This window comes from Schistocerca cancellata, unplaced genomic scaffold (assembly GCF_023864275.1).
Source record: "Schistocerca cancellata isolate TAMUIC-IGC-003103 unplaced genomic scaffold, iqSchCanc2.1 HiC_scaffold_780, whole genome shotgun sequence".
NCBI lineage: Eukaryota > Metazoa > Arthropoda > Insecta > Orthoptera > Acrididae > Schistocerca > Schistocerca cancellata.
In genome coordinates this window covers 2,813,997-2,830,377 of record NW_026046791.1, presented here as the reverse complement: position 1 = coordinate 2,830,377, position 16,381 = coordinate 2,813,997, and positions in this window count along the sequence as shown.

Here is a 16,381-nt window from a genome sequence, read left to right as displayed (position 1 = left end):
GAACGACGATAAGGTGCCCGAGGCAGCAATAGACCCATGGACACAAGTCGGCTGGAGGACGATGTATTGAATCGGGACGTAATTTGAGTGATCCATCGTCATTAGGTGTCCCTGAATGTTACAATTCACTATCTGTTTTTCGTCCATTTCGAAAATCTTTGACTCATAGCAGAACGGCCATAAGCTGCCCGAGGCAGCAATAGACCCATGGACACAAGTCGGCTGGAGGACGATGTATTGAATCGGGACGCAATTTGAGTGATCCATCGTCATTAGGTGGCCCTGAATGTTACAATTCACTATCAGTTTTTCGTCCGATTCGAAAATCTTTGAGTCACAGCAGAACGGCCATAAGGTGCCCGAGGCAGCAATAGACCCATGGAGACAAGTCTGCTGGAGGACGATGTATTGAATCGGGACGCAATTTGAGTGATCCATCGTCATTAGGTGGCCCTGAACGTTACAATTCACTATCAGTTTTTCGTCCCATTCGATAATCTAGACTCACAGCAGAACGGCCATAAGGTGCCCGAGGCAGCAATAGAGCCATTGAGACAAGTCTGCTGGAGGACGATGTATTGAATCGGGACGCAATTTGAGCGATCCATCGTCATTAGGTGGCCCTGAAAGTTACAATTCACTATCAGTTTTTCGTCCGATTCGAAAATCTTTGACTCACAGCAGAACGGCCATAAGGTGCCCGAGGCAGCAATAGACCCATGGACACAAGTCTATTGGAGGACGATGTATTGAATCGGGACGTAATTTGAGTGATCCATCGTCATTAGGTGGCCCTGAACGTTACAATTCACTATCTGTTTTTCGTCCGATTCCAAAATCTTTGACTCACGGCAGAACGGCCATAAGTTGCCCGAGGCAGCAATAGACCCATGGAGACAAGTCTGCTGGAGGACGATGTATTGAATCGGGACGCAATTTGAGTGATCCATCGTCATTAGGTGGCCCTGAATGTTACAATTCACTATCAGTTATTCGTCAGATTCGAAAATCATTGAGTCACAGCAGAACGGCCATAAGGTGCCCGAGGCAGCAATAGACCCATGGAGACAAGTCTGCTAGAGGACGATGTATTGAATCGGGACGCAATTTGAGTGATCCATCGTCATTAGGTGGCCCTGAACGTTACAATTCACTATCAGTTCTTCGTCCGATTCGAAAATCTTTGACCCACAGCAGAACGGCCATAAGGTGCTCAAGCAGCAATAGACCCTTGGAGATAAGTCTGCTGGAAGACGATGTATTGAATCGGGACGCAATTTGAGCGATCCATCGTCATTAGGTGGCCCTGAACGTTACAATTCACTATCAGTTTTTCGTCCCATTCGATAATCTAGACTCACAGCAGAACGGCCATAAGGTGCCCGAGGCAGCAATAGACCCATGGAGACAAGTCTGCTGGAGGACGATGTATTGAATCGGGACGCAATTTGAGTGATGCACCGTCGTTAGGTGGCCCTGAACGTTACAATTCACTATCAGTTCTTCGTCCGATTCGAAAATCTTTGACCCACAGCAGAACGGCAATAAGGTGCCGAGGCAGCAATACACCCATGGAGACAAGTCTGCTGGAGGACGATGTATTGAATCGGGACGCAATTTGAGTGATCCGTCGAATGAATGTTACAATTCACTATCAGTTTTTCGTCCGATTGGAAAATCACACTCACAGCAGAACGGCCATAAGGTGCCCGAGGCAGCAATATACCCATGGAGACAAGTAGGCTGGAGGACGATGTATTGAATCGGGACGCAATTTGAGTGATCCATCGTCATTAGGTGGCCCTGAATGTTACAATTCACTATCGGTTTTTCGTCCGATTCGAAAATCTTTGACTCACAGCAGAACGGCCATTGTGTGCCCGAGGCAGCAATAGACCCATGGAGACAAGTCTGCTGGTGGACGATGTATTGAATCGGGACACAATTTCAGTGATCCATCGTCATTAGGTGGCCCTGAACGTTACAATTCACTATCAGTTTTTCGTCCCATTCGATAATCTAGACTCACAGCAGAACGGCCATAAGGTGCCCGAGGCAGCAATAGACCCAAGGAGACAAGTCTGCTGGAGCACGAGGTATTGAATCGGGACGCAATTTGAGTGTTCCATCGTCATTAGGTGGCCCTGAACGTTACAATTCACTACCAGTTTTTCGTCCCATTCGATAATCTAGACTCACAGCAGAACGGCCATAAGGTGCCCGAGGCAGCAATAGAGCCATTGAGACAAGTCGGCTGGAGGACGATGAATTGAATCGGGACGCAATTTGAGCGATCCATCGTCATTAGGTGGCCCTGAAAGTTACAATTCACTATCAGTTTTTCGTCCGATTCGAAAATCTTTGACTCACAGCAGAACGGCCATAAGGTGCCCGAGGCAGCAATAGACCCATGGACAAAAGTCGGCTGGAGGACGATGTATTGAATCGGGACGTAATTTGAGTGATCCATCGTCATTAGGTGGCCCTGAATGTTACAATTCACTATCTGTTTTTCGTCCGATTCGAAAATCTTTGACTCACAGCAGAACGGCCATAAGCTGCCCGAGGCAGCAATAGACCCATGGAGACAAGTCTGCTGGAGGACGATGTATTGAATCGGGACGCAATTTGAGTGATCCATCGTCATTAGGTGGCCCTGAATGTTACAATTAACTATCAGTTTTTCGTCCCATTCGATAATCTAGACTCACGGGAGAACGACCATAAGGTGCCCGAGGCAGCAATAGACCCATGGAGACAAGTCTGCTGGAGGACGATGTATTGAATCGGGACGCAATTTCAGTGATCCATCGTCATTAGGTGGCCCTGAACGTTACAATTCACTATCAGTTCTTCGTCCGATTCGAAAATCTTTGACCCACAGCAGAACGGCCATAAGGTGCCCGAGGCAGCATTAGACCCATGGAGACAAGTCTGCTGGAGGACGATGTATTGAATCGGGACGATATTTGAGTGATCCATCGTCATTAGGTGGCCCTGAAAGTTACAATTCACTATCAGTTTTTCGTCCGATTCGAAAATCTTTGACTCACAGCAGAACGGTCATAAGGTGCCCGAGGCAGCAATAGACCCATGGAGACAAGTAGGCTGGATGACGATGTATTGAATCGGGACGCAATTTGAGTGATCCATCGTCATTAGGTGGCCCTGAACGTTACAATTCACTATCAGTTCTTCGTCCGATTCGAAAATCTTTGACCCACAGCAGAACGGCCATAAGGTGCCCGAGGCAGCAATAGACCCATGGACAAAAGTCGGCTGGAGGACGATGTATTGAATCGGGACGTAATTTGAGTGATCCATCGTCATTAGGTGGCCCTGAATGTTACAATTCACTATCTGTTTTTCGTCCGATTCGAAAATCTCTGACTCACAGCAGAACGGCCATATGGTGCCCGAGGCAGCAATAGACCCATGGACAAAAGTCGGCTGGAGGACGATGTATTGAATCGGGACGATATTTGAGTGATCCATCGTCATTAGGTGGCCCTGAAAGTTACAATTCACTATCAGTTTTTCGTCCGATTCGAAAATCTTTGACTCACAGCAGAACGGCTATAAGGTGCCCGAGGCAGCAATAGACCCATGGAGACAAGTAGGCTGGATGACGATGTATTGAATCGGGACGCAATTTGAGTGATCCATCGTCATTAGGTGGCCCTGAATGTTACAATTCACTATCTGTTTTTCGTCCGATTTGAAAATCTTTGAGTCACAGCAGAACGGCCATAAGGTGCCCGAGGCAGCAATAGACCCATGGTGACAAGTCTGCTGGAGGACGATGTATTGAATCGGGACGTTATTTGAGTGATCCATCGTCATTAGGTGGCCCTGAAAGTTACAATTCACTATCAGTTTTTCGTCTGATTCGAAAATCTTTGACTCACAGCAGAACGGCCATAAGGTGCCCGAGGCAGCAATAGACCCATGGAGACAAGTCGGATGGAGGACGATGTATTGAATCGAGACGCAATTTGAGTGATCCTTCGTCATTAGGTGGCCCTGAACGTTACAATTCACTATCAGTTCTTCGTCCGATTCGAATATCTTTGACTCAGAGCAGAACGGCCATAAGCTGCCCGAGGCAGCAATAGACCCATGGAGACAAGTCGTCTGGAGGACGATGTATTGAATCGGGACGCAATTTGAGTGATCCATCGTCATTAGGTGGCCCTGAATGTTACAATTCACTATCAGTTATTGTCAGATTCGAAAATCATTGAGTCACAGCAGAACGGCCATAAGGTGCCCGAGGCAGCAATAGACCCATGGAGACAAGTCTGCTGGAGGACGATGTATTGAATCGGGACGCAATTTGAGTGATGCATCGTCGTTAGGTGGCCCTGAACGTTACAATTCACTATCAGTTCTTCGTCCGATTCGAAAATCTTTGACCCACAGCAGAACGGCAGTAAGGTGCCGAGGCAGCAATACACCCATGGAGACAAGTCTGCTGGAGGACGATGTATTGAATCGGGACGCAATTTGAGTGATCCATCGTCATTAGGTGGCCCTGAATGTTACAATTCACTATCAGTTTTTCGTCCGATTGGAAAATCACACTCACAGCAGAACGGCCATAAGGTGCCCGAGGCAGCAATATACCCATGGAGACAAGTCAGCTGGAGGACGATGTATTGAATCGGGACGCAATTTGAGTGATCCATCGTCATTAGGTGGCCCTGAATGTTACAATTCACTATCGGTTTTTCGTCCGATTCGAAAATCTTTGACTCACAGCAGAACGGCCATATGGTGCCCGAGGCAGCAATAGACCCATGGAGACAAGTCTGCTGGAGGACGATGTATTGAATCGGGACGCAATTTGAGTGTTCCATCGTCATTAGGTGGCCCTGAACGTTACAATTTACTATCAGTTTTTCGTCCCATTCGATAATCTAGACTCACAGCAGAACGGCCATAAGGTGCCCGAGGCAGCAATAGAGCCATTGAGACAAGTCGGCTGGAGCACGATGAATTGAATCGGGACGCAATTTGAGCGATCCATCGTCATTAGGTGGCCCTGAAAGTTACAATTCACTATCAGATTTTCGTCTGATTCGAAAATCTTTGACTCACAGCAGAACGGCCATAAGGTGCCCGAGGCAGCAATAGACCCATGGACAAAAGTCGGCTGGAGGACGATGTATTGAATCGGGACGTAATTTGAGTGATCCATCGTCATTAGGTGGCCCTGAATGTTACAATTCACTATCTGTTTTTCCTCCGATTCGAAAATCTTTGACTCACAGCAGAACGGCCATAAGCTGCCCGAGGCAGCAATAGACCCATGGAGACAAGTCTGCTGGAGGACGATGTATTGAATCGGGACGCAATTTGAGTGATCCATCGTCATTAGGTGGCCCTGAATGTTACAATTAACTATCAGTTTTTCGTCCCATTCGATAATCTATACTCACGGGAGAACGACCATAAGTTGCCCGAGGCAGCAATAGACCCATGGAGACAAGTCTGCTGGAGGACGATGTATTGAATCGGGACGCAATTTGAGTGATCCATCGTCATTAGGTGGCCCTGAACGTTACAATTCACTATCAGTTTTTCGTCCGATTCGAAATCTTTGACTCACAGCAGAACGGCCATAAGGTGCCCGAGGCAGCAATAGACCCATGGAGACAAGTCTGCCGGATGACGATGTATTGAATCGCGACGCAATTTGAGTGTTCCATCGACATTAGGAGGCCCTGAATGTTACAATTCACTATCAGTTTTTCGTCCGATTCGAAAATCTTTGAGTCACAGCAGAACGGCCATAAGGTGCCCGAATCAGCAGTAGACCCATGGAGACAAGTCTGCTGGAGGACGATGCATTGAATCGGGACGCTATTTGAGTGATCCATCGTCATTAGGTGGCCCTGAACGTTACAATTCACTATCAGTTCTTCGTCCGATTCGAAAATCTTTGACCCACAGCAGAACGGCCATAAGGTGCCCGAGGCAGCAATAGACACATGGAGACAAGTCTGCTGGAGGACGATGTATTGAATCGGGACGCAATTTGAGTGATCCATCGTCATTAGGTGGCTCTGAATGTTACAATTCACTATCAGTTTTTCGTCCCATTCGATAATCTAGACTCACAGCAGAACGGCCGTAAGGTGCCCGAGGCAGCAATAGACCCATGGAGTCAAGTCGGCTGGAGGACGATGTATGAATCGGGACGCAATTTGTGTGGTCCACCGTCATTAGGTGGCCGTGAACGTTACAATTCACTATCAGTTTTGCGTCCGATTCGAAAATCTTTGACTCACAGCAGATAGGCCATAAGGTGCCCCAGGCAGCAATAGGCCGATGGAGACAAGTCTGCTGGAGGACGATGTATTGAATCGGGACGCAATTTGAGTGATCCATCGTCATTAGGAGGCCCTGAATGTTACAATTCACTATTAGTTTTTCGTCCGATTCGAAAATCTTTGAGTCACAGCAGAACGGCCATAAGGTGCCCGAGGCAGCAATAGACCCATGGAGACAAGTCGGCTGGAGGACGATGTATTGAATCGGGTCTCAATTTGAGTGATCCATCGTCATTAGGTGGCCCTGAACGTTACAATTCACTATCAGTTTTTCGTCCCATTCGATAATCTAGACACACGGGAGAACGACCATAAGGTGCCCGAGGCAGCAATAGACCCATGGAGACAAGTCTGCTGGAGGACGATGTATTGAATCGGGACGCAATTTGAGTGATCCATCGTCATTAGGTGGCCCTGAACGTTACAATTCACTATCAGTTCTTCGTCCGATTCGAAAATCTTTGACCCACAGCAGAACGGCCATAAGGTGCCCGAGGCAGCATAAGACCCATGGAGACAAGTCGGCTGGAGGACGATGTATTGAATCGGGACGATATTTGAGTGATCCATCGTCATTAGGTGGCTCTGAAAGTTACAATTCACTATCAGTTTTTCGTCCGATTCGAAAATCTTTGACTCACAGCAGAACGGCCATAAGGTGCCCGAGGCAGCAATAGACCCATGCAGACAAGTCGGCTGGATGACGATGTATTGAATCGGGACGCAATTTGAGTGATCCATCGTCATTAGGTGGCCCTGAATGTTACAATTCACTATCTGTTTTTCGTCCGATTTGAAAATCTTTGAGTCACAGCAGAACGGCCATAAGGTGCCCGAGGCAGCAATAGACCCATGGTGACAAGTCTGCTGGAGGACGATGTATTGAATCGGGACGCAATTTGAGTGATCCATCGTCATTAGGTGGCCCTGAACAATTCACTATCAGTTTTTCGTCCGATTCGAAATCTTTGACTCACAGCAGAACGGCCATAAGGTGCCCGAGGCAGCAATAGACCATTGGAGACAAGTCTGCTGGAGGACGATGTATTGAATCGGGACGCAATTTGAGTGTTCCATCGTCATTAGGTGGCCCTGAACGTTACAATTCACTATCAGTTTTTCGTCCCATTCGATAATCTAGACTCACAGCAGAACGGCCATAAGGTGCCCGAGGCAGCAATAGAGCCATTGAGACAAGTCGGCTGGAGGACGATGAATTGAATCGGGACGCAATTTGAGCGATCCATCGTCATTAGGTGGCCCTGAAAGTTACAATTCACTATCAGATTTTCGTCCGATTCGAAAATCTTTGACTCACAGCAGAACGGCCATAAGGTGCCCGAGGCAGCAATAGACCCATGGACAAAAGTCGGCTGGAGGACGATGTATTGAATCGGGACGTAATTTGAGTGATCCATCGTCATTAGGTGGCCCTGAATGTTACAATTCACTATCTGTTTTTCCTCCGATTCGAAAATCTTTGACTCACAGCAGAACGGCCATAAGCTGCCCGAGGCAGCAATAGACCCATGGAGACAAGTCTGCTGGAGGACGATGTATTGAATCGGGACGCAATTTGAGTGATCCATCGTCATTAGGTGGCCCTGAATGTTACAATTAACTATCAGTTTTTCGTCCCGTTCGATAATCTATACTCACGGGAGAACGACCATAAGGTGCCCGAGGCAGCAATAGACCCATGGAGACAAGTCTGCTGGAGGACGATGTATTGAATCGGGACGCAATTTGAGTGATCCATCGTCATTAGGTGGCCCTGAACGTTACAATTCACTATCAGTTTTTCGTCCGATTCGAAATCTTTGACTCACAGCAGAACGGCCATAAGGTGCCCGAGGCAGCAATAGACCCATGGAGACAAGTCTGCCGGATGACGATGTATTGAATCGCGACGCAATTTGAGTGTTCCATCGACATTAGGAGGCCCTGAATGTTACAATTCACTATCAGTTTTTCGTCCGATTCGAAAATCTTTGAGTCACAGCAGAACGGCCATTAGGTGCCCGAATCAGCAGTAGACCCATGGAGACAAGTCTGCTGGAGGACGATGCATTGAATCGGGACGCTATTTGAGTGATCCATCGTCATTAGGTGGCCCTGAACGTTACAATTCACTATCAGTTCTTCGTCCGATTCGAAAATCTTTGACCCACAGCAGAACGGCCATAAGGTGCCCGAGGCAGCAATAGACCCATGGAGACAAGTCTGCTGGAGGACGATGTATTGAATCGGGACGCAATTTGAGTGATCCATCGTCATTAGGTGGCTCTCAATGTTACAATTCACTATCAGTTTTTCGTCCCATTCGATAATCTAGACTCACAGCAGAACGGCCATAAGGTGCCCGAGGCAGCAATAGACCCATGGAGTCAAGTCGGCTGGAGGACGATGTATGAATCGGGACGCAATTTGTGTGGTCCACCGTCATTAGGTGGCCGTGAACGTTACAATTCACTATCAGTTTTGCGTCCGATTCGAAAATCTTTGACTCACAGCAGATAGGCCATAAGGTGCCCCAGGCAGCAATAGGCCGATGGAGACAAGTCTGCTGGAGGACGATGTATTGAATCGGGACGCAATTTGAGTGATCCATCGTCATTAGGAGGCCCTGAATGTTACAATTCACTATTAGTTTTTCGTCCGATTCGAAAATCTTTGAGTCACAGCAGAACGGCCATAAGGTGCCCGAGGCAGCAATAGACCCATGGAGACAAGTCTGCTGGAGGACGATGTATTGAATCGGGTCTCAATTTGAGTGATCCATCGTCATTAGGTGGCCCTGAACGTTACAATTCACTATCAGTTTTTCGTCCCATTCGATAATCTAGACACACGGGAGAACGACCATAAGGTGCCCGAGGCAGCAATAGACCCATGGAGACAAGTCTGCTGGAGGACGATGTATTGAATCGGGACGCAATTTGAGTGATCCATCGTCATTAGGTGGCCCTGAACGTTACAATTCACTATCAGTTCTTCGTCCGATTCGAAAATCTTTGACCCACAGCAGAACGGCCATAAGGTGCCCGAGGCAGCATTAGACCCATGGAGACAAGTCGGCTGGAGGACGATGTATTGAATCGGGACGATATTTGAGTGATCCATCGTCATTAGGTGGCTCTGAAAGTTACAATTCACTATCAGTTTTTCGTCCGATTCGAAAATCTTTGACTCACAGCAGAACGGCCATAAGGTGCCCGAGGCAGCAATAGACCCATGCAGACAAGTCGGCTGGATGACGATGTATTGAATCGGGACGCAATTTGAGTGATCCATCGTCATTAGGTGGCCCTAAATGTTACAATTCACTATCTGTTTTTCGTCCGATTTGAAAATCTTTGAGTCACAGCAGAACGGCCATAAGGTGCCCGAGGCAGCAATAGACCCATGGTGACAAGGCTGCTGGAGGACGATGTATTGAATCGGGACGCAATTTGAGTGATCCATCGTCATTAGGTGGCCCTGAACAATTCACTATCAGTTTTTCGTCCGATTCGAAATCTTTGACTCACAGCAGAACGGCCATAAGGTGCCCAGGGCAGCAATAGACCCATGGAGACAAGTCCGCTGGAGGACGATGTATTGAATCGGGACGCAATTTGAGTGATCCATCGTCATTAGGTGGCTCTGAATGTTACAATTCACTATAAGTTTTTCGTCCCATTCGATAATCTAGACTCACAGCAGAACGGCCATAAGGTGCCCGAGGCAGCAATAGACCCATGGAGGCAAGTCGGCTGGAGGACGATGTATGAATCGGGACGCAATTTGTGTGGTCCATCGTCATTAGGTGGCCGTGAACGTTACAATTCACTATCAGTTTTGCGTCCGATTCGAAAATCTTTGACTCACAGCAGAACGGCCATAAGGTGCCCTACGCAGCAATAGGCCGATGGAGACAAGTCTGCTGGAGGACGATGTATTGAATCGGGACGCAATTTGAGTGATCCATCTTCATTAGGAGGCCCTGATTGTTACAATTCACTATTAGTTTTTCGTCCGATTCGAAAGTCTTTGAGTCACAGCAGAACGGCCATAAGGTGCCCGAGGCAGCAATAGACCCATGGAGACAAGTCTGCTGGAGGACGATGTATTGAATCGGGTCTCAATTTGAGTGATCCATCGTCATTAGGTGGCCCTGAACGTTACAATTCACTATCAGTTTTTCGTCCCATTCGATAATCTAGACTCACGGGAGAACGACAATAAGGTGCCCGAGGCAGCAATAGACCCATGGAGACAAGTCTGCTGGAGGACGATGTATTGAATCGGGACGCAATTTGAGTGATCCATCGTCATTAGGTGGCCCTGAACGTTACAATTCACTATCAGTTCTTCGTCCGATTCGAAAATCTTTGACCCACAGCAGAACGGCCATAAGGTGCCCGAGGCAGCATTAGACCCATGGAGACAAGTCTGCTGGAGGACGATGTATTGAATCGGGACGATATTTGAGTGATCCATCGTCATTAGGTGGCCCTGAAAGTTACAATTCACTATCAGTTTTTCGTCCGATTCGAAAATCTTTGACTCACAGCAGAACGGCCATAAGGTGCCCGAGGCAGCAATAGACCCATGGAGACAAGTAGGCTGGATGACGATGTATTGAATCGGGACGCAATTTGAGTGATCCATCGTCATTAGGTGGCCCTGAATGTTACAATTCACTATCTGTTTTTCGTCCGATTTGAAAATCTTTGAGTCACAGCAGAACGGCCATAAGGTGCCCGAGGCAGCAATAGACCCATGGTGACAAGTCTGCTGGAGGACGATGTATTGAATCGGGACGTTATTTGAGTGATCCATCGTCATTAGGTGGCCCTGAAAGTTACAATTCACTATCAGTTTTTCGTCTGATTCGAAAATCTTTGACTCACAGCAGAACGGCCATAAGGTGCCCGAGGCAGCAATAGACCCATGGAGACAAGTCGGCTGGAGGACGATGTATTGAATCGGGACGCAATTTGAGTGATCCTTCGTCATTAGGTGGCCCTGAACGTTACAATTCACTATCAGTTTTTCGTCCGATTCGAATATCTTTGACTCAGAGCAGAACGGCCATAAGCTGCCCGAGGCAGCAATAGACCCATGGAGACAAGTCGTCTGGAGGACGATGTATTGAATCGGGACGCAATTTGAGTGATCCATCGTCATTAGGTGGCCCTGAATGTTACAATTCACTATCAGATATTCGTCAGATTCGAAAATCATTGAGTCACAGCAGAACGGCCATAAGGTGCCCGAGGCAGCAATAGACCCATGGAGACAAGTCTGCTGGAGGACGATGTATTGAATCGGGACGCAATTTGAGTGATGCATCGTCGTTAGGTGGCCCTGAACGTTACAATTCACTATCAGTTCTTCGTCCGATTCGAAAATCTTTGACCCACAGCAGAACGGCAGTAAGGTGCCGAGGCAGCAATACACCCATGGAGACAAGTCTGCTGGAGGACGATGTATTGAATCGGGACGCAATTTGAGTGATCCATCGTCATTAGGTGGCCTTGAACGTTACAATTCACTATCAGTTTTTCGTCCCATTCGATAATCTAGACACACGGGAGAACGACCATAAGGTGCCCGAGGCAGCAATAGACCCATGGAGACAAGTCTGCCGGATGACGATGTATTGAATCGCGACGCAATTTGAGTGTTCCATCGACATTAGGAGGCCCTGAATGTTACAATTCACTATCAGTTTTTCGTCCGATTCGAAAATCTTTGAGTCACAGCAGAACGGCCATAAGGTGCCCGAATCAGCAGTAGACCCATGGAGACAAGTCTGCTGGAGGACGATGCATTGAATCGGGACGCTATTTGAGTGATCCATCGTCATTAGGTGGCCCTGAACGTTACAATTCACTATCAGTTCTTCGTCCGATTCGAAAATCTTTGACCCACAGCAGAACGGCCATAAGGTGCCCGAGGCATCAATAGACCCATGGAGACAAGTCTGCTGGAGGACGATGTATTGAATCGGGACGCAATTTGAGTGATCCATCGTCATTAGGTGGCTCTGAATGTTACAATTCACTATCAGTTTTTCGTCCCATTCGATAATCTAGACTCACAGCAGAACGGCCATAAGGTGCCCGAGGCAGCAATAGACCCAAGGAGTCAAGTCGGCTGGAGGACGATGTATGAATCGGGACGCAATTTGTGTGGTCCACCGTCATTAGGTGGCCGTGAACGTTACAATTCACTATCAGTTTTGCGTCCGATTCGAAAATCTTTGACTCACAGCAGATAGGCCATAAGGTGCCCCAGGCAGCAATAGGCCGATGGAGACAAGTCTGCTGGAGGACGATGTATTGAATCGGGACGCAATTTTAGTGATCCATCGTCATTAGGAGGCCCTGAATGTTACAATTCACTATTAGTTTTTCGTCCGATTCGAAAATCTTTGAGTCACAGCAGAACGGCCACAAGGTGCCCGAGGCAGCAATAGACCCATGGAGACAAGTCTGCTGGAGGACGATGTATTGAATCGGGTCTCAATTTGAGTGATCCATCGTCATTAGGTGGCCTTGAACGTTACAATTCACTATCAGTTTTTCGTCCCATTCGATAATCTAGACACACGGGAGAACGACCATAAGGTGCCCGAGGCAGCAATAGACCCATGGAGGCAAGTCTGCTGGAGGACGATGTATTGAATCGGGACGCAATTTGAGTGATCCATCGTCATTAGGTGGCCCTGAACGTTACAATTCACTATCAGTTCTTCGTCCGATTCGAAAATCTTTGACCCACAGCAGAACGGCCATAAGGTGCCCGAGGCAACATTAGACCCATGGAGACAAGTCGGCTGGAGGACGATGTATTGAATCGGGACGATATTTGAGTGATCCATCGTCATTAGGTGGCTCTGAAAGTTACAATTCACTATCAGTTTTTCGTCCGATTCGAAAATCTTTGACTCACAGCAGAACGGCCATAAGGTGCCGAGGCAGCAATAGACCCATGCAGACAAGTCGGCTGGATGACGATGTATTGAATCGGGACGCAATTTGAGTGATCCATCGTCATTAGGTGGCCCTGAATGTTACAATTCACTATCTGTTTTTCGTCCGATTTGAAAATCTTTGAGTCACAGCAGAACGGCCATAAGGTGCCCGAGGCAGCAATAGACCCATGGTGACAAGTCTGCTGGAGGACGATGTATTGAATCGGGACGCAATTTGAGTGATCCATCGTCATTAGGTGGCCCTGAACGTTACAATTCACTATCAGTTTTTCGTCCGATTCGAAATCTTTGACTCACAGCAGAACGGCCATAAGGTGCCCGAGGCAGCAATAGACCCATGGAGACAAGTCCGCTGGAGGACGATGTATTGAATCGGGACGCAATTTGAGTGATCCATCGTCATTAGGTGGCTCTGAATGTTACAATTCACTATAAGTTTTTCGTCCCATTCGATAATCTAGACTCACAGCAGAACGGCCATAAGGTGCCCGAGGCAGCAATAGACCCATGGAGGCAAGTCGGCTGGAGGACGATGTATGAATCGGGACGCAATTTGTGTGGTCCATCGTCATTAGGTGGCCGTGAACGTTACAATTCACTATCAGTTTTGCGTCCGATTCGAAAATCTTTGACTCACAGCAGAACGGCCATAAGGTGCCCTACGCAGCAATAGGCCGATGGAGACAAGTCTGCTGGAGGACGATGTATTGAATCGGGACGCAATTTGAGTGATCCATCGTCATTAGGAGGCCCTGAATGTTACAATTCGCTATTAGTTTTTCGTCCGATTCGAAAATCTTTGAGTCACAGCAGAACGGCCATAAGGTGCCCGAGGCAGCAATAGACCCATGGAGACAAGTCTGCTGGAGGACGATGTATTGAATCGGGTCTCAATTTGAGTGATCCATCGTCATTAGGTGGCCCTGGACATTACAATTCACTGTCAGTTCTTCGTCCGATTCGAAAATCATTGACCCACAGGAGAACGGCCATAAGGTGCCCGAGGCAGCATTAGACCCATGGAGACAAGTCGGCTGGAGGACGATGTATTGAATCGGGACGCAATTTGAGTGATCCATCGTGATTAGGTGGCCCTGAAAGTTACAATTCACTATCAGTTCTTCGTCCGATTCGAAAATCATTGACCCACAGGAGAACGGCCATAAGGTGCCCGAGGCAGCATTAGACCCATGGAGACAAGTCGGCTGGAGGACGATGTATTGAATCGGGACGCAATTTGAGTGATCCATCGTGATTAGGTGGCCCTGAAAATTACAATTCACTATAAGTTTTTCGTCCGATTCGAAAATCTTTGACTCACAGCAGAACGGCCATAAGGTGCCCGAGGCAGCAATAGACCCATGGAGACAAGTCGGCTGGATGACGATGTATTGAATCGGGACGCAATTTGAGTGATCCATCGTCATTAGGTGGCCCTGAATGTTACAATTCACTATCTGTTTTTCGTCCGATTTGAAAATCTTTGAGTCACAGCAGAACGGCCATAAGGTGCCCGAGGCAGCAATAGACCCATGGTGACAAGTCTGCTGGAGGACGATGTATTGAATCGGGACGCAATTTGAGTGATCCATCGTCATTAGGTGGCCCTGAACGTTACAATTCACTATCAGTTTTTCGTCCCATTCGATAATCTAGACACACGGGAGAACGACCATAAGGTGCCCGAGGCAGCAATAGACCCATGGAGACAAGTCTGCTGGAGGACGATGTATTGAATCGGGACGCAATTTGAGTGATCCATCGTCATTAGGTGGCCCTGAACGTTACAATTCACTATCAGTTCTTCGTCCGATTCGAAAATCTTTGACCCACAGCAGAACGGCCATAAGGTGCCCGAGGCAGCATTAGACCCATGGAGACAAGTCGGCTGGAGGACGATGTATTGAATCGGGACGATATTTGAGTGATCCATCGTCATTAGGTGGCTCTGAAAGTTACAATTCACTATCAGTTTTTCGTCCGATTCGAAAATCTTTGACTCACAGCAGAACGGCCATAAGGTGCCCGAGGCAGCAATAGACCCATGCAGACAAGTCGGCTGGATGACGATGTATTGAATCGGGACGCAATTTGAGTGATCCATCGTCATTAGGTGGCCCTAAATGTTACAATTCACTATCTGTTTTTCGTCCGATTTGAAAATCTTTGAGTCACAGCAGAACGGCCATAAGGTGCCCGAGGCAGCAATAGACCCATGGTGACAAGGCTGCTGGAGGACGATGTATTGAATCGGGACGCAATTTGAGTGATCCATCGTCATTAGGTGGCTCTGAATGTTACAATTCACTATAAGTTTTTCGTCCCATTCGATAATCTAGACTCACAACAGAACGGCCATAAGGTGCCCGAGGCAGCAATAGACCCATGGAGGCAAGTCGGCTGGAGGACGATGTATGAATCGGGACGCAATTTGTGTGGTCCATCGTCATTAGGTGGCCGTGAACGTTACAATTCACTATCAGTTTTGCGTCCGATTCGAAAATCTTTGACTCACAGCAGAACGGCCATAAGGTGCCCTACGCAGCAATAGGCCGATGGAGACAAGTCTGCTGGAGGACGATGTATTGAATCGGGACGCAATTTGAGTGATCCATCTTCATTAGGAGGCCCTGATTGTTACAATTCACTATTAGTTTTTCGTCCGATTCGAAAGTCTTTGAGTCACAGCAGAACGGCCATAAGGTGCCCGAGGCAGCAATAGACCCATGGAGACAAGTCTGCTGGAGGACGATGTATTGAATCGGGTCTCAATTTGAGTGATCCATCGTCATTAGGTGGCCCTGAACGTTACAATTCACTATCAGTTTTTCGTCCCATTCGATAATCTAGACTCCCGGGAGAACGACCATAAGGTGCCCGAGGCAGCAATAGACCCATGGAGACAAGTCTGCTGGAGGACGATGTATTGAATCGGGACGCAATTTGAGTGATCCATCGTCATTAGGTGGCCCTGAACGTTACAATTCACTATCAGTTCTTCGTCCGATTCGAAAATCTTTGACCCACAGCAGAACGGCCATAAGGTGCCCGAGGCAGCATT